At 43.7% G+C, this 26,802-nt stretch overlaps 1 protein-coding gene across 5 annotated transcripts in view; it reads left to right on the forward strand.

Annotated features, from left to right (window-relative positions):
* Window positions 1-1,444: 1,444 nt before the first annotated feature.
* Window positions 1,445-26,802, forward strand: part of LOC121688129 (protein FAM126B-like) — a 53,384-nt gene continuing 28,026 nt past the window's right edge. Inside the window, exon 1 of one of the 5 annotated variants that reach the window (XM_042067544.1) lies at window positions 1,445-1,800. The gene's annotated coding sequence lies outside the window, so the exon portion shown is untranslated. Of the gene's footprint in view, window positions 1,801-6,913; window positions 7,117-23,691; window positions 23,769-26,802 lie in introns of those variants that run through there. The other 4 variants (XM_042067522.1, XM_042067552.1, XM_042067535.1 and 1 more) reach the window with 4 other exon arrangements.

Below are 26,802 nucleotides of genomic sequence, written 5' to 3' on the forward strand. Positions count from 1 at the left end.
TGAGGAGCATGGGATATACAGCTCTGGGAAAAATCCCAATCCCACGGTTACTGACTGACATTCTAATGAGTTAACTGTCATATTCAAAATTAAGAGACAACTGCAAATTTGAATATGATCGTCAACTCATTCAAATGTTGAATAATTGCTTGAGTGGAGCTATGGCTGGGAGAATTTTATTTTATCAGTGAGATATACATGAGGAAAGTATAAGTGCAATGGTCATTTGCCTAATAATTTTTGACAGGTGTTCTTTATATTGCATTGCAAAGGTAGATGTTGTAGGCCTAGGCAATGCATTTTGCCAACTGTAGAATCATGTGAGCAATCTGTTCCAGGATATTTTCCATAATTCCTGGAACGAATTAGGCGTCAATAGCTTAACAATGCCATAAGAGGGCGGCATAATGCAAAGGTAGGCCTATGCAAGCAGATTCATACAGTGATGTAGGAGTGTGAAATCCTCTGGTCAGTCTGATCAACTCAAATTTGGATAGAACTAATTGCTTTCTGTCTTATGTTTTGGTGGATAATACTGCCCTACAAAGGCAAAAGGCAGTAACTGACCAGAGTGTCAAACTGAGAAAAAAAAGTTTTTTGTTTTGTCTACACAAATGTAAGAGCAATGAAAAGATCTGGTGAATTGTTGCCCTGATGAAGAAATGTGTGTATATAAAAAAAACTTGTGCTCAAAGTTGACCTTTGACCCTTATTTGTCAGATACTGTACTCTGCCTTTGTATTATGTACTAAAAATAAGGAGTCGTGCAAAGGCAAAAGGCAGTAACTGACATATAATCAATATTTGCTACCAAAGGCAGAGTATGGTAACTGTACTTGCACGTCGAAGAACAAAGCCAAAGAACAGTAACTGCAGTTGTGGCTCTCTGCCATCAGTTGCTTGTATGGTTTTGGGAGTTACGGTGAACACAACCCTCTATTTTTTTTAAAAAACAGTCAAATTGAGTATAGATATTTATCCACATGATAAAGGAAGTTCGACCAAATTTCGACCAAAAATGCAGTTACTGCCTTTTGGCTTTGTAGGCATGTGTCAATATTTAAGATTCACCACAAAATGTTTCTTTGCAGTAGCCTACGATAGTCTAAGGCTTTATTCGTCAAAATAAAATACAAAAATACAGGTAGGCTGTTTTATTTACCAATTTTGATCATTTAGAGATGACATGGCAGATCTACTACTTCAAAGTGTTTACATTAACACTATGCTCTGTTACTGTCATGTATTGCTGTAAGGCCACTGGTGTGTAAAATCATTTTCAATACAGCCTACTTACCTCTCTGGTTGCATTTTGTGATTTAATGCAATATACCTTTCCTTAATTTCTCTCCCCATTATTGCCTCTGTATTTGAGTGGAGGGAATTTGGGACGTAGCTACCCCCACCTATCCAATTGCATGACTCGTTAAAACTGTCCAATAGCTATATGCCTTGGTGGACCAGCAAACTGCAGGAAGGAAGGAAATGTCATAGGGGTGTCAGGTATCATTGAAGCACAAATTTGAAAGTGCTGACTTGAATGACTGAAGAGGAACTTATGCTGCCAAGAATATTAACCATAGTTATCACATGGCATGTGGCCAAGCTGGAGTGACATTGCCTCTGTTCTCCGGTTGGAGTCAACTGGCTAACGTTAGCTAAAATACAGATGAGCAGTCGACTGGGCGACCGAGGCTGCCAGTAACTGATTCCGCCAGACTAGCACGGGGACGTGGATTTTTGAGTTACACTGAATTACAACCGATGACCAACATGATGATTACCCTTACATAGATTCTGGTATGTACAACATCTTCAGCGATCTTCAGGTTATTTGATATGTACTAATGTGCCCACAAGGTGACTGCAACGTTTGGATCTTTAACAACTAACGTTAACGTTCTGTAGACAGCTAACTTAGCCTCTCTGGCGTGGCATCTCTTCCTATTGCCAGCAGTAACGACGTCAGACACGTGTCAGATTTTGTGGGTATTTTTCCCAAACAAGACCCGACACGAAGGCAAATTTGTTTTGTTATAGCTTACCTCGGTTCAGTATTTTCACGTGAATTGAACTGATCGTTAGCTGACAATCTTGATTGTTAAAACTAAACGTTCGAGGGCAGGTTTGGTGCGAGCTAACCTGTACCAACAATCCAATTCGTCTTCTTAACATGCTAACTATATAATAATACCACTGTTAATTAGCAGTGAAACGCTACGTGACCTCAGTGCTCTGTTGGTATGTTTTCTCAGGTTTTGGATCAGGTGCAACGTGTTTGTTTATGTCCATATGTTTCAGCGACTGTACAGAGAGTGTAAATTGCGTTGAATGTCATCAAGTCCTTATCACGTTGTATGCCTACATTATTGAATGTCAATGGTCTCCTCTAGCGATGTGAATCGTGGCTTGGACGGTAATGTTAGAAGGGTGATGGCCTAACCAAGCACACAGATGCAGGTCGCACGGGAATATTGCAAAGGCATCTTGCACAGTGTTTGTAAATGTGTCCTTAATACAAAGTGGCATAAAGATCCATCGTTGTGTTTTATGTAATTTTCAGCGAACTGAAACGAGTTGCTCAATAATTTGAATGGGTCTGTGTGCTGTTTTCATATTCTCCCAGTGCGATCTCAGGGCCCTGTTGCCAAATATATCACGTATAGTTCGCAGCATCTGTAGGTTTTGGGTACAGGTGAAGTGAAGGAACCCCATTGATCTGTCAGCCACCATAGGGAGCCCCTTTATCCAACCCTACTTGGATAGACTTAGTCAAACCACTATTGCCATTAACAACATAATCCTTACAGATAGTCTAATCAATCAGATAATCACAGTGCAGCGTTGATCCTAAGCTGGCAGTGCTTAGACAGTATGTTTACTTGCCTACATTAACCAGCTACCTGATTCTTCTTGTCCTACCTAGGGTTGCAAAATTCCGGGAATTTGTAAGTTGGAAACTTTCCATGGGAATTAACGGGAATATATGGGAATTAACAGGAATTAATGGGAATAAACTGGGAATTTTTTTAATATGGCAAGTTAGTCTATAACAGGGAACTTAAATGTAGTGGACAAAACCCCATCTTGCAGCATAATATTAGTTAAAACAACCTGATTTAATGCAATTTCAGTCAAATTTCTACCCTGCACATATGTCAATCACATGCACACAGCAATCGGCATGGGCTGCTAGACATAAAGGAAATCTATGGTGCGTTCATATGCATGGGGACATTTTTTTCCAACCAATCAGATTTTGTTGTTGAGTGATGTAGTGTATCTTGGGCAGTTCAAAATGTTAATGTTTGTATATGAAACAGTTTGTATGAATTACCCAAAATTCCATGTTAATTTCCATAAATTCCCATTAATTCCCATAATTTCCTTTAATTCCATGAAAAATTCCAATTTGGAATATTTCCAAAATTCCCCAGCTTAACTTCCCATGGTAAGTTTCCGGAAAGTTTCCGCCCCTTTGCAACCCTAGTCCTACCACTGCAGCAACAGCTATACATTTGGCTATAGCTACATAATCATACTCTGTTTAAATCACTGGGAAAAACACACTAGCTGCAATGTCGAAAGGTTAAATTATACATGGTCTGTGCCCATGTTTTTTTTGCATTTTGCATCCTTTTGACTCCCTAGTGGTTCTCCCAAATTCTTGTTTGTTTAAAAAATAAACTAATGATGGGTTTTAAATCCCAGGCTCAGTACTTAACCTGTCATTGAAAAACGCCTGGCTTGGTGGATTAAATCCGCTGCTGCAATGTTGTCATGATCAGCAAACAAGCATAGCCTGAATCTAGCCCCCATGCAGTAGTGGTTGAGATATTGGGCTATTGTGTGCTAAGGCGGTGCTGGTAAAGCCAGACTCCTACTTTCAGTTCCCTGGCCTTCATTAGCAGGACTCCCACTGGCTGTTTCACAACCAAATCGATATGGAGAGATGTATGGGAGGTCTCCATGCCCATTGACTTTTCAGAGCAATTAGTTAGCTGCACTCTAAATTGGGCCATTGCTTATGATCATTCGGTCAGAGACTAAGTTTTTTTGTTACAGTTGGCCACAGTGCATTGGGTAGCCATTTTAAACGTTTGAGTGTCATTTTGGGTTGGCCCATTTGTAGACATGAGGCCATCAGGCCATCATAATCCCCTGAAGTTTTATGATGTGTTTACACATTAATTCACATCCATCAGGCAACAGACTTGACAAAATAGGCCAGATCTGGATGCATGATGTACTGCAACCATACAGCCTTGTTGCACAGTGTCACTATGTGGTGAAGCTTAGAGTTGGCCATTTATTTGTGTAGTAAGACCTCATCGTTGCATCCAAATGGTTAGAGTGTGTGTGTTTGAGAGAGAGAGATAAAAAGAGAGAGAGAGAATGTAGGCCTATGCATTCCGCTCTTGAAGAGGGAAAATCTTGGACTGAGTGTTGTCCTTGAGATGCAGCCTTCCTCTTGCTGTTGGCTGCTACAGCTAGCCAAGGAAGCTAATTAGAAGTGGAACATAAATGCATCAGAGATCAGTCAGATATTTTGGCAGGAGTGGGTGAAGACAGGTGATTGGCCGATTATCAAAATAAAAGCAGTAGGGCCCTTCCAAGTGAGCGTGCTTGCTGGAATCCCCACAGAAAGCCACAGGGAGTGGAGAGGCTCGCTCACATAGGGGCCTCATAAGATTAAAATAAATCCACACCATCTGCTTACTTTCTTCCTGCCATCCTCTCCTCCCTCTCTTTCTCCCTCTGCTCTCCTTTCTCTCTCTCACTCTGTCTAGCTGTCATAATTCTCCTGCTGCCTTTCTCACTCTGTCTCTGTATATCTCTCCCTCTCTTTGTTAACCAACTTTGTGTCTTTCTTTCTCCATCTCTCTTCTTCTTTCTCTTTTTTTATGCAGGCCTTGCATCCAGCTTATGCTCCCTAGTCCCTACCCCACCATCTTTGTGAGAGTCAGATTGGTTTCGTAAGAATCCTAGTAGTGTCTCTCTCTCTCTCTCTTTCTTTATGTCAAAACTAATTTAAATGAATTCCAGCGGCTCTGGCTAACGGCGCTATTGACCCAAGTGCGGTGTTTTTGACTCAACCATGCTATACTGGGCTTGTGTAAGTCTCTCTTCCCCTGTTCTGTGCTGCTTACACTACAGAGAGAGAGTCCAAAGCCTATTTTTAACCTCATTGTTAAAAAGGTGTTCATTGCCTTGACTACTCCTAATCCTGGGCCATCTGCAGTATCTCCATATGGAGCCACCACTCTCCCACCTCTTTTTTCCCCCGAAGTGGCAGATCTCCAAAGTTTTGCTTTCCTCAAAACAGGCCATGGCGGGAAATCAGAGATCCAGGAAACCTTTTTGAGCATTATTTTCGAGCACGTCTATGGAGATTGGGGAGTAGAGGGAGTGGATGTGCACTTCCCTGCATGTGTTGTCTGCCTGGTTGGTCGCCAGTGAGCGGATTCATATCTGCACATTCTCCTTCGGGCTCGTTTTCACTGAACCTCGGCACTACTCTGTGAAGATAAATTGTCGTATTCTTTTCAAGCTAGTTGTCAGCTTGTCTCAGCCCCCCCCCCCCCCCCATGTTATCCTTTGGTTTATGTGTTGAGTGTTGAGTCTGTATGGCGAAGACTCGGTGATGGAAAGTGTAGATGGTGGTTTGGTGGGGGAGTGGGCTCTTGTCCTGCCCAGCACCCCCCACCCCCCACCCATCTCATAGTGCAACAGAGCGTGAGCCTCCGAGGCACTTGAGGCTCTGAATCACCAGCTGACTTAGCACGATCGAACCGAGGTGTGAGGCGGGAAGCCTGCGCGAGCAAGCGCGAAGGAGACCGTAGCAGTCTAGCAAGCCGCAGTTCACTAAGGGGCCAAGCTAAGAAAGACCGTGCAGGGAAAAGGCTTCTCCTCACGGAAGGACCGAGAACTCTACACAGGAGTGGTATTGGACATGTAAGGTGTGTTTAGTTTATTGTTCATTATGGATGGATTATTATTATTATTATTATTATTATTATTATTATTATTATTATTATTATGGATGACAATTTGAGGTGGACATATGAGTGGGTGGACATGAACTGAACATGGTTATTGGTATTCTGGGGAGAGGCTGCATCTCTCCTTTTTTGCCTTTTTTGTGGAAAATCTGTGTTGCTGAGTCAGTTAAGTATCTAGAACAGAGTAGTGCTGCTGAATTGGGCTTTTTTTCTTGGTTTACAGCTACGCTACTTGTTGCCATTCCACTCTTATGGACTCAATGAGAGGATTTCCTCAACTGGTTGCAGTAATGTAAACAGACTGTGTATTTAACCATAAGGGATCTCTCCAATGTCACAAGTGTACACATTAGCCAGCCACTCTCAATATGGATTTGCGAGTCAAATCACGTTGTCAGGTGACTGTTGTGGTTCATTTGGATGTGCCACTACGTTTATCTAGACGCGTGAGACGCCCAGGCGTGCCTCGGTGAGCGTGAGTGAGTCACGCCTGTCCCCCTCCATTACTTCCCAAAGGCGAACAGGCCTGTTCTTCACGTCCCTTTGATGTCGCTGGTCTTAAGCCCCAGTGACATTTGCTGATTTGTTCCGCTCTGCTCCTGGCTGACGCCTTTGGTGGCTCCATCAAGGCCCCCACTGAAGAGTTGTGTTTGATCGCTGGGCAGGATGTGGGCCAATCAATACGTGTCTCACCTGGAGTATGATTACCTGTGGACTTCAGTCTGACGGCGCCGCTCCCACACCCGAGAGGGCACACAAGACTTTGTGCTGTGTTGCAGCTGCTGTCTGTAACGCAGTGTGGTCTCTCGCTAGGTTAACAGTTAATCTTGATATGTCATGCGTTTGGACTCCTCATTTGTGAATCCATGAGAGAAAAGGGTAATGTGTAACTTTTGTCTGCTGAGGTTTTCTGTTTAATTTGGGGGTGAAGCTCACAATCAGCCTACAGTCGTAGAATTTGCCACTGTTTGACTGATCCACGGTTGCTGTTTTCAATTTAACGGCACATTTGCAGGCTGTAACTTTCATTTGTCGAATTTTGACTTGTAATGCTACTACCTCGGCCATTCAACCAGCAATTTTCCTCCCGTCTGCAGAACTTAGCAAGCATCCTGTAAGTACTACTCTTTACAGTTTTGCTTAATACAGGATTTCTTAAAATTAAATCACATGAATTTTAGACCTGAAAAAGTCTATACATTACAATATTACACACTAGGTCTTAAATACGCTTACCAGTAAAATAAATACTTTTTTACTTTTGCGAGCCCAGGGCTCCCTTGAAAAAGAGATGTAAGATCTCAATGGGACTCACCTGGTAAAATAAAGGAAATATATTGTAGTTGTTTTGTCAACAGAAGACACAAGAGTGTGTGTCTAAGGGTGTGTGTGTGTGGTACAGATACAGTACAATGTAAAATTATAACAAGATATGTTGAACTGATAGCTGATAAATTGTATGGAAATTCAGAGAACAATTTTATTTACTTTGCATATAATTCTGGGATTCATTTTCAATTTCATACCAGTCTTATTTCATTTAAATAATTTAAAATTGGCTAGCAACAACAGCGACTTAAATAGGCAAGTGCTTAAGATAAGTAAACAATGTATAATGCTGAATGATGACCACAGCTTCCAGGCATTGCTGTGCTGTCTAGAGTTGAATTGGAGGGAAACTTGTGTAAAAGCTCATCACTCAGGCCACGTATAGCTCTCCACTGTGCAGTGTCTGGCTGGATGGGAGTGTGATCACTAATTATTGAGCGGCACCTCTGCTGCCAGCCAGCGCACGAGCGTTCCGCTGCAAGGGGCTATGTTCTGTTTCCACGATCCCCAGCTCTTCCAATCGATGCACGTGTTATTGGGCCCAGCTGCCCAGCGTTTCCAGAGTCAAGGGAAGAGGACACACCCTGATGCTGGTGTACGTGTGTACGTGTGTGTGTGTGTGTGACAGGGGGAGAGTGAGAGGGAGTGTTTGTGGATATGCTGGGGTCTATTCTTTCTATGGGTGCCAAGGTGCTGTTGATATTGTGCTACTCCTTTCATTTTTGTTTTGTATAGTGAAGTTGCATCATCTCTATTTTCAAACAGAAGTTTGATCTTGTGACTTGTTGATGCTACGTTCACTGTGGCACAGCAGTTTTACCCTGCAGTTATTTCTAGGCTGTTGCATTAATCTGACTGACTGGAGAACGTTCAAATGAGCAAATCAGTAAATAGATAGATAGGTAGATCCACCGGAAGTTGGTTTAGCAGAACGATCATTAAAAAGATGATTGTGTTGTCCAAAACCGTTGGTACAGACAGCGTTTTCCTTTGTGACACTGTGATAAGGTAGCCTTGTGGTCCAGGAGAAGCAGACTGATTAAGTGTGGTTTTGGTGTAAAATTAAGTTTATTAATTCTGAAAACACCCGAACAAACTAACCAATATTAATTACAAAAACAAAGACACATAGACTAGACAAAATACAAACAACCGCGGAAAGTCACACATTGACTATAACAAGCCACACAATATTTCTTAACACTCACAGCAGTGTCAGGTATGCACAATATGTGCAATCCAGAGAGCCTCTACCTTCTCCTTCGACAGGGATTTTAAAGTGCCCAAAAGGACAACATAGACTAGCCTACAATGAAGAAACAGGCTAAATATTACAATAATTAACTATAAATATAGTGACAGTGTGGGTCACTCTGTCACAGACAATCCAACCCATTAATAGCCTGGCCTGTCATATCTGTCCCGTCACATCCCCTCTGGAGCTGACCGCACGCTGCATCATCTCATGTGACGCAGGGTTCCCCCCAGCTGGTCCTGCGTCGGACGCCACAGGAAAAGGAAATGACATATCCTGAAATGTGGTGGAGCACAATGGACTTGAGTGATCACTCTTGACTCCGGGCTTTGGTAGGATTGTTATGTGGTGTATTGGCTCTCCAAAGATGAATGTCAAATCAGAGCCCAATGGACCTAGCTTCTCAAGTCCCATGATCCTTTGCACAGGAGATGAGAGAAAAGGGGGATATTGTCCTAGTCTTTCCTCAACGTGTCTCTCCATGAAGATGGATTGTTGGAACAAGCATCGACTTGGGATATGACACTGGGCATGAGGCAACTGTGCCTGTGCGTACAATGCGTAGCCTACATCTCTGCAGTTGAAAGGGATATTACCTAAGGCTATCAAATGACCAGCCAAAGTGTTACTGTACACACAGGTTGTTGGCAGAAGTATGCCATTGTTGTTGACAGTATAAGGCCGTGGCCACCTCTTTGTTTGGTGCTTAGCGTAACAGCAGAGCATGACCTGGCATGTGGGCCTGTTTATTTGTGGAAGAAGTCCAGTTGTGTTTGATGCAATCATCCATCCTGTGTATGCTCTGCTCTGGGTGCCACAGCGCTGAGTGATTGTGTCAGTAAAGTATGAAGGCTCTCAGTGGAAGATGTCTGCTCAAGTGGTTGGGTACACTCTCACGGTTTAATTTGCATGAGATTACCAGAGGGGAGATTACCACTCTCCCCTCCCCTCCTCTCCTCTCCTCTCCTCTCCTCCCCTGAGGATGGGTGCGCTAAAGAAGGAGGGCAGTAATAATGGCTGCTGCATCTGACAGTGATAATGATAGTGAAAAATGGCACCTTTTCATGTTTAATTTATTCAAAGTTCACGTTCCTTCTCATTGTTCTAATGGAAGATGTTCACCTCCTCAGACCTCTTTGGTTTCAGCATGGAGGAACCGATGTTTAGATACTTCACCACCATCATATTGAGCTCTGACATACATTAATATGCCTGGAGGAACCGATGTTTAGATACTTCACCACCATCATATTGAGCTCTGACGTACATTAATGTGCCGGTGATTTCTGCTGAGGACATCTGACCTAGTGTAATAGCAGCTTGTCTTTATCTCCATTCCCTGCTCCTGCTCCCTCAGTGAATTGGCACCGTTTAGCCTCATGCCCAGCACTGTGCCCAGGCCTCTGGCCTCAGCCACCACCAGAGGGGCACCAAGTCAGCTGATTTATGAGCGGGGACCAGCAGCTGGTCACGCTACCTCAAGGTGGCCCATTGTTAGCATGGAGGCATGGGTGATCGTGGAGGGCCACTTCCCCCCCCCCCCCCCTCTCTTCCTGATCGCAGGGGTGAGTGAGGCCTCCAGGGTAGTCTAGCATCAGCAGCTGTGTGTGTGTGTGGGTGGGGGGGGGGGGGGGTTGACAGTCATGTGCATGTTTGATTGCTTCTCTTTTCCTCTCAGCACCTCCATCTTCTGCTAACTCATCTGTATTTTGTACTGTTTCTCTCTTTCACACACACACACCCTTAGACACACACTCTTGTGTCTTCGGTCTTCCTGTGTGGCTGGCATTTTCACTGCATTTCTCCCTCTCCATTCATCCCCTTCACACAGCATCTACTACAAATCTCTTCCTCATGCTAACTCAGTCTTCTCACTTTCCTTCTCAGTCTGTCTCTTGTGCTCTCTGTCCCCTCTCTTTCTCTCATTCATTCCTCTATCACCCCTTTTCTCTCTCCTCCTTTATCCCTCTCTCTCTGTGTATCTCTCTCTCTCTCTCCGTTTCTCTCAGGCCCTGTGTCTCAGGAGGCTATTATTATTTTATTCCGGCACTCACAGTACTGGCCACGTGATAGCCAGCCCCCCTAAAGCACCATGGGATATGTTGTTGTTTTTGTTTTGTTTTTTTTCCTCATATGAAAGAGTTTAGCTGGAGGCTTGTGCATGGCTGAATTATAAGGTCATATTAGACTATAAGCGCATAATTAAGCTAGAAAGCTAATATTTGCAGTTTTGTTTATCCTTTATATATAGTTAGAATCCTTTTACACATATTTCATGGTGTGTGCTTGTGTGTGTGTGTGTGTGTGTGTGTGTGTGTGTGTGTGTACGTACATGTAGGCAAAGTGTCTATGTGTGCGTATGTCTGTGTTCATTGTTGCGCACTACAACACCCAGTCCCAACATGTCTGGCCTCGCCGTAGCAGCGCTAGCTGAGCTAATTTTAGCTGGGATCTCAGTGTGCCTCTCCTCCCTCCCATCTAAAAGCAGCAGCAGCTAGCTCTGTGACTAGGGACTGAAACCAAATAGCCCCTGTAGTACTCGGTGTGTGTACTCTGCTACCGAACCCCATCCACCCACCCCCTCTCCCCCCTTTCCTCCTCCGTTTCTGTGGAAATCTATATGTTCTCATGAAGTCTCTGTTTGGGGCCAAACAGGCAGATTGGATTCCCAGTGAAAGAGAGGCGTCGGCCTCAGAGAAGCCCAGAATGCCTGGCTGTCTGACGAGGCCTTTGAAAGTGAAGATGATGCTGATTATGATGGACTTGGTTCCACAATCAGTCAGGCATATCCTCCATGGGTCCTCCACGGGTCTTCCCTCTACAGGGTGGGCAGTGGAGATGATCTCCAACAAACTTCTCCAATTTCCAGTTGTCGCTGTAGGTCCTTAGGGGGCTTTCAGTCTTGTTCTGGGGTGGCTAGGTGTTGGTGGACGTGTGGTCTCTTGTGAGGAAAACTAACACAGAGTCAGGGCAGGGGAGGCCTGCTGGGGTTACTGAAGGCTCAGATAGGGGACCTGATACTGCGCTCACAAGACACGTACGTCTGTCAGTTGGTATTGACTCACCACTAGAAGCTTCATGCCCTACCATTTCTGAAGTCCCGTGTGTGTGGGTTTGTCCGTCCAGCACTTGTCTGAGGGGACATCATATGTCACCACAGCTTTGCATCCCCACAGCCGTCTCCTCTGGCCATTCCATCACTATTCTGGCTATTTTTTGCTGTGAGTATCCGATTGAAAGCTGCAGGGAGATGGAGAGAGTAACCTCACAGGAGAGAGGAGAGACAGCTTAAGACAACACACACACACACACACACACACACGCGCGCGCCCACAGAATGAGACTCAACGTTCAATAATTCATGCCTTAGAGAGCCACACTGACCTTGAAAGATTTCCATCCGGTTTGGGGGGAAAAACCGATCCCCAGCACTCTGTAATTAGGGCATATTAGACTGTCTAACTCAGCGTTTGCCACATTTTGGACTGTCGTGGACTTTCATGACATGTCTGTATATTTTTTTGTCAGTTTTCTGTCTGTCTTTTTTGTGTAAGCTTTTGAATTTGTGGCTTTTGCTGATGTTTCATTTCAGAGAGTGTAGTGTGTGTGTTCAGTAGTGTGTGTGTGCATGTGCGTGTACGGGGAGTGGTACTGCGGGGATGTCTGCAGGTGCGCTGGCTCCCGTGGTAACATTTGAATGTTGTCCAGGAAACAGTCTGACTAGTGGAAGACCAGTCCTCAGTGGCCGCCCACTTCCTAGACACACAGTACAGTAGCTCGCTGTTCCACTGCTGCCGTCTCCGAGCCACCGTTACGAACACCACACCACACTGAGCTCCACGCCACTCCACACGGAGCCTTAAAGGTGCAGTCCATGATTTTAATCCAACACACCTTTTGTCTAATTCAACAAATTGCTCCTCACAGTCTTCCAGCTATTTGTTAAAATGGCTGCCGTTTTCTTGACTTTGTAAGTTAGAAACCAACTTAGTGTTTCAGAACAAGCTGTAGAATTCCAGTTACGTCACAATTTCACCCCGGATCTCTATTGACCAGTCCTGCCAATCAACACATTGATTCAGGAGCTTTGGGGGTAGATATGTGTAGTGTAGTTTGATTGGCTGGCACCAAATCTGCCTTTAAGGGGAGGTGTATAATTTGATTGGCTGTCACCAAATCTGCCTTCAAGGGCAGGTGTGTCATTTGATTGATTGTCATCAAATCTACCTTTATCCACCTTTGTGTTTGTGACTGATGCTTTTATCAGAAGTAACTTAGTACTAATAGTACCAAAAGCACATGTACATTTTCAGCTATAGACCATTTCAAATGGGGAACAATTTAAATGCAACCCCTATCCTAATCACCTGATTTCCTGAAGGGTCAATACTGTATGTTCCCAGTAGTGGATCAGGTCTGGGTCGATGTCCTCTGTAGAATTAAGCACTTAGTGCATTATAAATCGAATTGTCTGCCCCCTGGTTGTTGTGCAGGAGGGATTTTGGGTTTAGTCTTTGGAAAATCAGCAGTTTGTTTCAGCCTCCCAATGATCAGTTGGATTTCACTGAGCTGAGGCCTGTTTTCTTTCTCAAACAGAACATCTAGCCTAGATTGCCCTCGGACCTGAATCTGACGGGGGGTCGTTGAACCCAGCTCACATGCTCTCTCTCGTGTTCCTGTTTGAACAGCAGTTTTTTTTAGGCCTGTAAAAACAGATGTGATTTCTGCCCGACTGTTGCTTTTCAGGTAGGAGTGGTAGGAAGAACAAAAATTGGGCCGGTTGTTGAACCCCTTTCCTCTGGTTTAGCTGGTCTTTCATCTGTGCTTTGAGGTTGTATTCTTTATTTTAGGTCAGGCATGCATGTTGCAGCGCTAGTGGATTTTTTAGGAAGTCTGTTTGGCACGGCTCAGCGTTTCTGTCGTGTTCCTGGTTTTTTTATCGCTGAACTCTGGCTCGTGGCTCGTAACAGCACTAGATTCCCTTCTGCCTTACTTGGTTGTTTTCACAACAAAAACGCCAAATCTCCACCCACTCACCTATTTCCCTTTAACCCTGTGGCCAAAATCTGAGCTGTGTTTTATATGCATGTTGGCTTCACCTCAGATTGTTTGTTTTCCCATGGAACATGACCGGCTAAAGAAACTCAACCTCGGCCCTGTCAAAGGCCCTACACCCATTACTCCAAAGTATTCTGCTCAGTAATTATGCTCCAGTCTGACCCCTTCTGGGCACGCTCAAACAGCACCCATCAATCACTTGGGCCACTCCTGGCCTATCAGAGGAGACAGATCACTGTAGCTAAAAGAAAGGGAAGGGCTGATTGCTGCCAGGGAGCATGATAAGAGCCCACAGCAGATGAGCTCCCATCCACTCCTCCATAGCCACAGGTGGTGCTGACCCTCCATTCCAGCCAAGCCCAGAGAGAAACGCCAGGGGCTGTAAGCTCATGATGGGGGATGGTGCGTGCACATGTGTGTTGCAATTACTATGTAGGAAAGTATCCCTACGTTACTGATATTGGTCCTCAGTCCTCATCATGCTCAGAGAGGTTGAGCCTTTTTTCTTCCTGTTGCTATTCCTGTGTGTGCTAATAACATTGGTCGGATTTCCCCATATATATGCAAAGCCTGAAGACATTTTCATATTCCATGTTCAGCTGCTGTGTACTTTATGTACAGTAAATGGGCTGGAAATGAGGCTTGGTCTTATTAGGCTAGAGCGCACTCTGGTGAACTAATTGGACTGAATAGAGAATCACCAAGGGGCCCACGGTCTGCGGTCCCTCCCCAGTGTTCCGTTTATAGGACCGCTGATGTGGCGATGTAAGCACAGTCCTGAACTCATGTTCAAGGAACATCCTCACTCTCTGACAGGGTGCTTATTCTGTTCTGCTTATGTTGTATGTCAATAAACAACTTTTAATGTTGTTATAATAGATAATACTGCCAGGGCTCCTAGTATAGCACATTCATTACATGCACAAGGCATTGAGCACAGACCAAACTTTAGCTCAAGCTATGGAACAGTATGACGGTCTATATCTAGAGCTATGGAACAGTATGGCGGTCTATATACATCTAGAGCTATGGAACAGTATGACGGTCTATATACATCTAGAGCTACAGAACAGTATGACAGTCTATATACATCTAGAGCTAAGGAACAGTATGACGGTCTATATACATCTAGAGCTATGGAACTATACATCTAGAGCTAAGGAACAGTATGACGGTCTATAGTCAAGTCAAGTTTATTTATATAGCACATTTCATACACAGAGGTCATTCAATGTGCTTTACATAAACAGAACCAAACAATAATAACAAATAAAAGCATAGAAGGGCAATATAGTCAAAGAATAGTTAAAAGGTAAAGATCATAATAAAAAGAAAACACAAGGTAAAATCATTTAAAAATAAAGACTAATTAGTAAGCAAAAACAAAGGCAAAAGTAGTAAAAAAAAGTAATAAAAGACAAAATAGAATAGTTAAGAATGCAGATTCAGAATTTGTAACTCGGCACAGTTAGCAGAAAGCATCTGAGAACAGTTTGGTCTTAAGTCTAGATTTAAAACTGGCTACAGTTGGGGCCTTTTTAATGTCATCCGAAAGTTGGTTCCACAGCTGAGCCGCATAGCAGCTAAAAGCTGCTTCACCATGTTTAGTTCTAACTGTAGGTTTTACTAGCAGGTTTTTCACCTGGGACCTGAGAGGACGAGAAGGTGTATACTGCTTAAGCATGTCTGACAAGTATTTAGGTCCTGCTCCATTTACTGATTTATAAACAAGCAATAGTGCTTTAAAGTCAATTCTGTGACTTACTGGAAGCCAGTGCAAGGACTTAAGAATTGGAGTAATGTGGTCAGTTCTTTTAGTTTTTGTTAGAGTCCTAGCTGCTGCATTTTGTATCACCTGAAGCTGTTTAATAGTCTTTTTAGGAAGGCCTGTGAACAGTCCATTGCAGTAATCAACCCTGCTGGAGATAAATGCATGAATGAGTTTTTCTAAGTCATGTTTTGACATCAGCCCTCTGAGTTTGGCAATATTTCTGAGGTGGTAAAAAGCTGATTTAGTTATCGCTTTCATGTGGCTGTTGAAATTTAGATCACTGTCAATTAATACACCAAGATTTTTAACAGTATCCTTTGCCTTCAACCCTTTTGTGTCAAGGAGAGTGGCAACCCTAAGTCTTTTCTCATTTTTACCAAATATAATTACTTCAGTTTTTTCTTTGTTCAGCTGAAGAAAATGTTTAGACATCCAGGTGTTGATTTGTTCTATACACTGACACATAGATTCAAGAGGACCATAGTCGTTTGGTGATAGAGCTAAGTAAATTTGTCTGTCATCTGCATAGCTATGCTATGAAATCAAATTATTTTGAATGATTTGTCCAAGTGGGAGCATATAGAGGTTGAATAATAGTGGCCCCAAGATCGACCCCTGGGGAACACCACAGGTCAAGGACGTTGGTGTTGAGGTACAGTTTCCGATGGCAACAAAGAAGCTCCTTTCTTGTAGATATGATTTTAGCCAGCTGATAACTATGCCTGTAAATCCAACCCAGTCTTCTAGTCTGTGTAGTAAAATATTGTGATCAACAGTGTCAAATGCTGCACTAAGGTCCAGTAGCACTAGGACTGATGTTTTACCTGAATCCGTGTTGAGGCGTATGTCATTGGAAACTTTAATGAGAGCTGTTTCAGTGCTGTGATTTGCCCGAAAACCAGACTGAAAGTAATCAAAATACCCATTTGATGTTAGGAAGGTGGTTAATTGATTAAAGACTACTTTTTCAATAATTTTGCCAATAAAAGGTAGATTGGATATGGGCCTGTAATTGTTTAGCATGGAGGCATCCAGGTTATTCTTCTTGAGAAGTGGCTTTACAACAGCTGTTTTCAGTGACTTAGGAAAAGTGCCAGACAGCAGTGATGCATTTACAATTTGAAGGACATCCGCCGCTATGAGGTGAAAAACAGTTTTGAAGAAATTGGTAGGCACATGTCTAAGACACATGTGGAAGAGCTGAGATTCTGTACCGTTTTTTCAAGTGTTTCGTAGTCTATCAAGCTGAACTCTGACATCAAGTTTAGTTTCCCTCTGTTTGTTGCTGGAAGTTCAGGTTGTTGAATTTGTAATTGAGCAGATATGTTGAGTCTGATTTTGTCAATTTTACCTTTAAAAAAAGATGAAAACTCATTGCATTTATTAGTTGAGAGAAGTTCAGGCGCTAATTGTGAGGGGGGATTTGTTAACTTATCAACAGTTGAAAATAGAATACGAGTGTTATTTGAACTTCTATTGATAATGTTAGAAAAGAAAGGCTGTCTTGCTTTGCATATTTCAGAGTTATGTGTGCGGAGCATCTCTTTATGGATTTCATAGTGGATCTGAAGTTTGTATTTACGCCATTTTCTTTCAGTCTTCCTACACTCTCTTTTTAGAAGTTTAACTGCTGGATTTTGCCTCCATGGTGCTTTCTGTTTGTCCTTAACTTTCTTGAATTGTAATGGAGCAATGTCATCCATAATGTTTGCCATTTTGATCAAATAAGTCTTCAGAGTCTGACAGTTGACTTGACTTTAGTGAAAGTGCTTGCTCAAAGAGAGCACTTGTCTGATAATTTATGATTCTTCTTTTTACCATCATAGCTGTGTTTTGAGTGTGTGGGGACACATACCAAACAAGAACTAAACCACTCATTACAGGTAAATGTCGTCGACACGTGCGCGCCAGTATGAGTGTTGCCTGTAGGGGGCCACAGATTTGGAACAGGATTGATGATGGCCTCAAGGTGTTGCCCTCTATCTCCAACTTCAAAAGACAACTAAAAAACAATCTCTTACTAACCTATATCTAATATAAAACTGTTTTCCTCATGGACTACTGGGATGTATGTGTATGATTGTATGTGTATGTAATGTTGTATGTGATGTTTTGTGTATGTAATGTTAAGTATGTATGTTATGTTGTCACCATCTGGTCTCAGATGGTTACTGTGAATATCATTGTTTGTACCACTACCCTTTCATGAACCATGGGCCCCCACCTATAAGCTTTTCTAGCTTCTTTGGGGGACCCATTCACTCTACCCGTCTGTCTTTGTACCCATACTGGTTTATTGTGATGTTTGAAGTGGTATTGTGAATAAACTCAAACTCAAACATAGACACATCAAAGAACACGCAGAAATTATCAGATAAGGCCAGGTCTTTAACAGCTGTAGAGACATTGAGACCCTTTGTGCTAACAAGGTCGAGGGTATGGCCGAGAGAGTGTGTTGGCCCCTGTACTGTACATGCTGTGTTAGGGAGAAAGTATCGATTAGTGCAATGAATTTCTTGGCATAATGTTTTCAGGATTATCCACATGCACTATCCTATATACATCTAGAGCTAAGGAACAGTATGACGGTATACATCTAGAGCTATGGAACAGTATGACGGTCTCCTCTGGGGCATTGATGGGAATATTAAGATCTAACCAGGAGCCCAGAGTGTACGTCACTGCTTAATGTTGTATACTCAACATGGGTCCACATACACCCCATTCACATGAGCCCAAATAAGCTAACTAGGCTATATCTTATCGTCAAACAGAAACATGTAAATGTGGAAAAAAGGGATGACCTAATAACTTCATTCAAATCTTTTTGAGCCATAAAATTATGCATAGTCTCTCACTATAGTATCCCAGACAATTTCTTGTGATAGTGTAGCTCAGGTTAATAATGCCCAGCTGAAATGTTCCCCATAGATTCCAGCTGAGAGAGGGGCAACAGAGACATCTGGTGACTAAACACGAATCATGAATCATCACATAACCTTTGGCCTCTGCTCTGGGTTTTTGGAAGCGATGAAATTGGGAGAGAGAAGTGTTTGCACAACTGCAGAACTGAAAAAGGAAGAGGAACCGGTCAGGTTGACATTGTGAAGGGACATATGGCAGTGTTCATTAAAGGGTGGGGACAAAGACTGAAACTGCACAGCCGTGTGTGTGTGTGTGTGTGTGTGTGTGGACCAGACAGAGTGTGGGCTGTTGAGTTCTGGCCGCCTGCTAGGTGTGGCGATGGTGATGCTGATCAGGATGGGGGAGAGGGGTAGGGGGGCACTGACACCTGCTGCTCCAGCTCACACACACACACACACACACACACACACACACAAGGGCATGCATTGACGAAGCACACACATGCTTGAAACACACACACACGCATACATGGACCGCCACTATTCTGCTCTGCCCATTGCCTCATTACTCATTGACTCCTTGAAACCACCTTGAATGTAGCACACTTTATCACTATGTGTGTGTGTGTGTGTGTGAACTAGCTTGTTCTTCTCAGATTTAGCTTGCTTTTAGTACACTTGGTGTGAATACTCTGAAGGTAAATATAGTATTTTCTGCCGACAGACATAAAACTCTACTGTTTAGGCTTTGACATCCCCATGACTTCCTCTCTCCCACTCCATTTAGACGGTGTGGAGTTGCCCCTAGAAAAGCACTACACTCATCACATGGCACTGATTCACCACTAGAATAGGCCTCTCTGTGAGTCTATAAATACTCTGCTTCTGTGTCTGTTTCTCTCCATCACACACACACACACACTCACGGCTCTAACACCCCCCCACCCCCACCCCCCCAATCGCCTCATTTCACCCCAGAGTGATTCAGTGTCTGCGAGTGTGTGTCCATTCACTCTGCACTCTTAAAGTTGATGGGTCAGTCGCAGTGGGACTTGGGTCAAGATTGACGTAGGAACTATTGACGGCACAACTCATTTGGGATGTTCGTGAGAGTGGACATACTCAAACACGCACATATTGTCACACACAACATGCCCACTCATTCACACCTTTACACACTTAGACTGCCACTCAAACTTTATACTTGTATTCATAAACATGTGCACAAACACACACACACACACCTAGTCACAACCTTACAAACACACACCTAGTCACAAGGTTGGCCAGCTGTTCAGGCTGATGGAGTGCTCTGAAGCGTAGTGTGTGCGAGAGAGAGACACAGAGGGAGAGACATAGAGAGAGAGACATGTTCTGCTTTGGCAATGCAAAAATATTTGTCATGCTAATAAAGCTCACTTGAATTGAATTGAATTGAGAGAGAGAGAGGGAGGGAGAGGGAGAGAGAGCTAGTGAGAGTGAGACCGTGAGGGAGGGAGAAGTGCAGTAAACAGGACATGGTGCCTCGCCGTTCCTCCATCGTTGCGCCACCGCTGAAGAATGGCCCTCGGAAAAGTGTGCTTATTGTTCCTCAGGTTCCCCCTCATTAGCCAGCCAGCGCACCCGCCCGCCCAACGCCGCCACAAATAGTCAACAATGGAGCCCAGAATAGACGCTCGCACTACAAGCTGACGCTCGCTCACTATGGGTAATGTCTATTGGGTGCCACTGTTTGTTTGTGTGTGTGTGTCTGTCTTGGTTTTAATATGAATGAGGTTGCAGAGTCTGATTCTAATTTGGTTCCGTGTTTGGCCCATTATAGTCTGTCTTTAGACACCGCCTCATTGCTCCCATGTCATTCTTCACCCAAATGAGGAACGTGTGGCTGCCCAAAATAATGACCATTTGGGGTTAGCGACCTCATAGTGTCATCGCTCACAGGCCGAAGACGAACCTTTCCCGCCTCACGGCAGAATAAATTGGTGGTTGCAGCGCTGTTGAAATGAATCTGACCGTGCCGGCTGATCTTTGGATGACTCCGCTCGCCCCGCGTGAGATGCTGTTTGTTGTTTAACTTTCATCTCATTTCAGTCATGATCCAGTGAGCAGTGAGCGAGTGGTTAAAATAAACTGCCATGTGACCATTTGGTCATACTTTTTTAAGTTATGTAATCTTTATGTGTCGGCCTTTTACTCTTTCTGTTGTGCTCAACATGTTCTTGGCCAGATCTCTGTTCCATTGCTCATGGAAACTGCTCTCTGGACTCCTGTTGTGCATCTGAGATTTGAGCATGGAATAGCCAGAGTAGCCAATAGCCATACTACTCAGAGCACTGATATGATGAGTCTTGAACAGTAACATATCAAGATACTTTATTATTATTTAAAAGATGCATAAACTTGTATGTCACTGATTTTGATACTAAAGACCCAAGTTATTTTAATTAGCTTTTTTTGATTGATCTGTTTATTATTATTATTATTATTATTATTATTATTATTATTAATATTATTATTAGAATAAGTGGAATAATCCTTAAATAAATATTAAAGATAGATTTATTATGTGTTATAAAAGGGCAATGCCACGTAAAACTGTCACATCCATAACGCCAACACAATGCCATGGTATTTAGTTGCCGTTATGGACGTGACAGTTTTGCGTGGAATTGCCAAAAACAATTAAACAACTCTTTGGAATTAAAAAGAGAAAACGATAGGAACCGGAATCAATTGGAACCAATATCAATATGCAGAATCGGAACTGGAATTGATTAAACTGGAATGATACGAAAGAAAAGATATCCGCACACTGTGTCTAAAGCTCCCAGTTTAATGGTGGGTGACACACAACGTTTCGACCACTCAGGTCTTCGTCAGGTGTAACCCACCATTAAACTGGGAGCTTTAGACACAGTGTGCGGATATCTTTTCTTTCGTTTTACTCAGTATCTCTAGTATCCAGTACCTGTAGAATCAGTATAGATGTGCGTACACCTCTACACTAAACTGGAATGATACCCAGCCTCTGATGGATAATGAGGGTTCGCTAATGGAGGACACCACCAAGTCACATGCGAGGTGTATCATGCGGTCATCCATGCATTTTTAAATGTGATTTCCAGCACACTCCGCTCAGCCACCCCACCTGCTGGACAGAAGGCCAGTCCTTCCATTAAGTCATCTGGGTCATCAGGATACAACAGTGCCCCTATCTTGACTTGTACAGTCCTCTCTCTCTCTCTCTCTCTCTCTCTCTCTATTTCTCTCTCACTCTTTCTCTCTCTCTCTCTCTCTCTATTTCTCTCTCACTCTTTCTTTCTCTCTCTCTCTCTCTCTCTCTCTCTCTCTCTCTCTCTCTCTCTCTCTCTCTCTCTCTCTCTCTCTCTCTCTCTCCCTCCCTCTCACTTTTTCTCTGTCTCTCTATCCCTCTGTCTCACTCTTTCTCTCTGTCGCTTTCTCTCCCTCTCTTTCTCCCTCCCTCTCTCTGTCTTTCTCTCTTTGTCTCTCTATCATCTCTCTCTCTCTCTCTCACTCACTCTCGCACTGAGGCCTTCTCAGTGCAGTCCTTCTGAGGCGCTGTGGAGAGCATCTGTGCAGAGAGGCCGAGCGGCTGTTGGCTGATGATTTCTGTTCCTCGGAGCGCTTCTCTATTTCTAGAGCCTGTGGTTTCCCCCCTCACCATTCCCTAACGGACCGGATGCCATGCAGCTCTTATCTCAGGCCCCACTCCAACCCAACCTCATTTTATGGCCATTTGTTCATTTGCTTGTTTATTTTTCAAAATATTTGCTGCATGGGATAGCAGGTCCTTATTGACTATAGTGCAGGTACCGTAGATGGAACAAATTATGTAACAGTGAGGATGTACGAAATGACTACACAATGTAGCAATGACATTGGGGGGAGGAGGGGGAAGAAGGCAATTAGTTTCATGCACTGCTGTTGGTCTTTAAAGGATAATCAGTCTTTAAGCAAATCAAATCTTGCAGTTAACCCAGTGCAGCTTTAATGGGATTTGCCCTATAATCTGCCTTCATCCCCCGCTGGTCCTACTCCCTGGCTACCGTTGCCGGGCAGGAGAGCCTCAGCAGCCATGGAGACCTTGGCTCAGCCTCTGTCGGCACGGCAGCGGATGCTGTTCTACACGGTTAAACTTCCTCTCTATGAAGAGTTATTATGGGGGTGGGGGGGGGTAAGATGTGACCCACCCCTTCTCCACCCCCTCCACAGTTAATGCTTCTCTCTGCCTCTCTGACACCATAAAAGCTATTTAAGGGCTGTTTTATGGAGGAGCGGAGGCCATTGGCCCCATCCCCGCTCACATGCGGCTAATAAGAAGCGTGACTCTGCAAGAATGCCTCTTCCCGCAGTGACAAAAGATTTTTATTTTCTTATTTGTCAACTGCGTTTTTTTTTTTTTCCATTATTTTCTTGTCTTTGACCATAGGCTGTTACTCACCAATGCCCCTGAGATGCTTGAGATTTATTTTCCTACTGGCCGCACACATCAGCTTGGGCACTTTTGAAGCTTCGCTGTGTTTCATGGCATTACTAAGCAAGACAAGTAGAGGGAAAATGGAAAAGAAAAGACGAAGATCGAGCGAGCCTGCTAATCCTGATGACTCACACTGAGTGACTGAAGTGGCTTGTCGAAAAAGCTTCTCGAGCATCTCTATTCTAAGACAGTGTGATGCTATCTGGGGCTGATGTGATTCTGATCGCACCCAAGTGTGTTTGTGTGTATGTGTGTGTGGATGTGTGTCTGTGAGAGAGAGACAAAAGTGTACTGTAGTTAAGTGGTGGATGCGGTTATGAGAGTGCTTGAAGCTGACACAGTAGTTTGCTCGTTGGTTGAGTAGGCTAGCTCTGTCTACTCAGCATTTGATGGTATCAGGCCACAGAGATTATGGGCCTGGCAGAGATGTGAGAAGTGTTATACATTGGTGCGGCGTATGGATTTGAGTCTATATCAGATGCTCCTTCATCGTCCGCCAGCCTCAAACTACATACACACACACACACACACACACACACACACACACACACACACACACACACACACACACAGTCTAAAGATTAGACTGGATATATCCCCTCTGTTGTGTGTGTGTGTGTGTGTGTAAGGGGGTGATTCTGACATCAGTGTGGGAGCAGAGGAGCTCTTTTGTGTTTCCTACTGCTCTTGTGAGCGTTGATGCACTGGAGGTGCAGAGTCAGGTCCTTTGTGTTCCGTTTAGAAGTCCTTTAGGTCTGTAGGAGTTTAATATGGACTCCTCCAGAACATACAGTAGTAGTCTGATAAGCTCTTCTCTGTTAAGCTGCTCTCTCTCTCTCTCTCTCTCTCTCTCTCGCTTCTCCTCTACTCCCTCGCTCCACTCCTCTCCCTGTCCCGTCCTTCTGTGCATGTGTCTGTCAGAGCTCGATGTGTGACTGCATGGCGGCCCGGCTGCTTCCCTCAGAGGAGAACTGAATTCTGGGAGATTGAGGTGAGGTGTGTGTCAGGTGTGTGTGTGTGAGGTGTGCACACTCAGCACAACAGTCACACCCGACCGGCCACCAACCACTCTGTTGCACGCTTCAGGCGTACCCTTAAAATTAAACATCCCCACCATCGATTTACTCTGCAAGGGCATTATAAACATAACCACAGAATTCATCGAGTATCAATTTAGTGGTCACTCAAAGCGTTATTTTAACATTTCGAGCCTCCCGTCTTTAAAAGAGTGTGTCCTCAGTTCTGCACCTGAATAACCCTTGCATCCAAAGATGTGCTATTAGCCAGTGAAACACATCAAGCCAACTTCAGTTGTAGTATTTAACAAATAATCATTGTCCCCAAAGACATACCATCAGCAACCTTAGCGCATCATTCGGGCTTCATTTGAAGTGTTTAGCATGAGTCATGCGTTTGAATGAGAGAGGCATTCAGTGAGGCACTGCAGTCGAAGTGAGGGCACCTGGCACAGTGCAGGTTTGTTACCTCCTCCCTGCTGAAGAAGCACACACACACACGCACACTTTTATCTCATGCACACACTCTCTCGTTTTTCATTTCTACACATGAGTACAGACAGACACAGGCATTCACTCATGGGTGTACACACACACACACACACACACACACACTCTCACACACGCACACCGTCAGATTAGTGTTAATTTCGTCAGACGAGACGAGAGGAAAAATGTTCGTCAACAACCTTTTTTTCATGACTAAGACGAGACGATGACGAGACGGCAGTAATGTCCTGAAACACTGACTAAGACTATCTTAAGATGCATTATTGTTGACGAAAAAAGACGAGACTAAAATGTTTTGCATGAAATAAAAACTAAGATAAAATCTCTCTTAATTTTCGTCTACAAAATGAGAAGACAGAATATCTTTTCAAAATATTCCGAATGAGTTCATACGCAACAGCTTTCCTGTAGGCTTGTCTACGTGCTGTTGCTGCAACCCTGTGGCTGCAACACGAAACTACATGGAACAAGAACACTGGAGATTTCTGCCAGAGTTAGCAAGCTAACTACCTAAGCTTTATGCCACAATGCTACATACCCAGAAGTTGAAGCTTCTCTCATACAAATTAACATCCCCCAGAATGTCCATACGAAAATGTTTATCATGTAATGTCAACTATTTAACTAGTTAGACTGATGATGCAAAGTTTGCTAGCAAGTAAGCTAATATGGAAAGTTCGCTAGCAAGTTAGCTACAGTATGGCTAAGAAGGAGAGTCTGTTTGGGGAATGTGTTGTGTTTGGGCGCATATCGCCATCTAGCGAGGCGGAGTAAAACATTAATACTTTGGCCTATGACAGTGTTTCTCAAACTTTTTCAGTTTCAGGACCACTTAACTAACCCTAGCTAAAAAGATTAGACCTACTTCAACAGTAGCCTATAATTAGTCTACACAATAGGCCTACTCACTGAACCACCTTGCTTATTGTCTTTGCACTTTGCTTATTGTGTGGATTCATACTGTATGATTTAAACTGGCATATCTTATATAGACAGTGTTGCAGAACTGTTTTTACATACAAGTTGGTTCAATATTGCAAACAACTCATCTATATTATATTTTACCACGTCTGCTCGCGGACTACACTTTGAGAAACACTGGTCTACGAATATGACAGTGGTCCAGTCAAATCTTTTACTGTCTATGGTCAAATCCCAGCCGAGCTATAACTGTAGCTCGACTTACCTGTGCATGTAAACATACTGACTGACAAAAAATCAGAATGAGTAATTATAACAGACGAGTAGCCCTGTGGACACACAATATTGTTGGAAAATTGAGATGTGTGAAACACTATTTGATTCAAATGGTAATCAGAAATAATTTGTTATAAAAAAAAGACTAAAATGTGTTGACTAAAACTGACTAAGACTAAGATACCTTTAGTTTTCGTTTGACTAAAACTAGACTAAAATGATGAGACTTTTAGTCGACTAAAACTTGACTAACAAAAATGATATTTGAATGACTAAATATGACAAAGACTAAAAAGGACATTTCGTCACAAGACTAAGACTAAATTAAAAATAGGTGACAAAATTAACACTACGTCAGATAAAGACCCCCGCCACACACACTTGCACATAGCTCACAAACAAACCCTGCCATCCAAAATAGGTGTAATGTGAGCGACTGTTGAAGGGCAGACAGCGGGCGCTGTGCGCGGTGCTCACTTCTTCACTCACTCCTCTCTCATTGGTCTGGTTCTATAGTGCTTCTGTGCTCGCGTTTCCATGGCAGAACTGCTGTGTGGAGAGGGGGGGGGGGGGGGGGGGGGGGGGTGAACGCTACTAGTGCAGAGAATGTTTCATTCACTCCTGCCTGAAAGTTGCTCAGTCTGCAAGATTAATTCATCAGAGCGTCACAGACGTGCGTGCCAGGGCTCCACAGATTTTATTCCCAAGGGCATGCAGTTGGTGTGTATTTGTGTGTGTTTATTTTTGCATTTTCTCGTGTCTGTATATGTTTGTGGGTGTGGGCGTGTACTTCTGCGTGTTGCTGATAGCTCGATTCACAGTGACGGCAGTGCTCGTTATGTAACTGCGTCCAGTCTCCTTCACACACTCAACCAGCCGTCTCCTTCTTTCCTCCTTTTTTTGTGTTTTTTTTTTTTTTTTTTTATTCCTTTATTTCCTCCCCTACTGGTTTGGCTGCGCGGGGCCGAGAGGCTTTTAGCCCAGCTCTGCCGTGTCAGCGTTGCTGCCTTTCATATCTGTCAGTCTGGAGCCGGCAGACCTACAGTGACTGATGCTCACGGATGGAGGGATGAAGAGAGGGAGGGAGGGTGGAGAGTGGACACAGAGAGGATGAGATGTTGTTGTTTTTTTTTTTTCGTTTTTTTTTTTTTTTTGGAGAGGTGCGTGTGATTGGAGTGGTGTGTGATGTCACGGGGTGATGATGTCACTGGTGCTGATGTCCTTAACAACACCTAAAGGTCATTGAGACGTGATGGGGGTTTGATGATGACTTATTCACAGAGGATGTGCGGTTAATCGCTC

The sequence above is a fragment of the Alosa sapidissima genome, chromosome 2, assembly GCF_018492685.1.
Source record: "Alosa sapidissima isolate fAloSap1 chromosome 2, fAloSap1.pri, whole genome shotgun sequence".
In the NCBI taxonomy this organism is placed as follows: Eukaryota; Metazoa; Chordata; class Actinopteri; order Clupeiformes; family Clupeidae; genus Alosa; species Alosa sapidissima.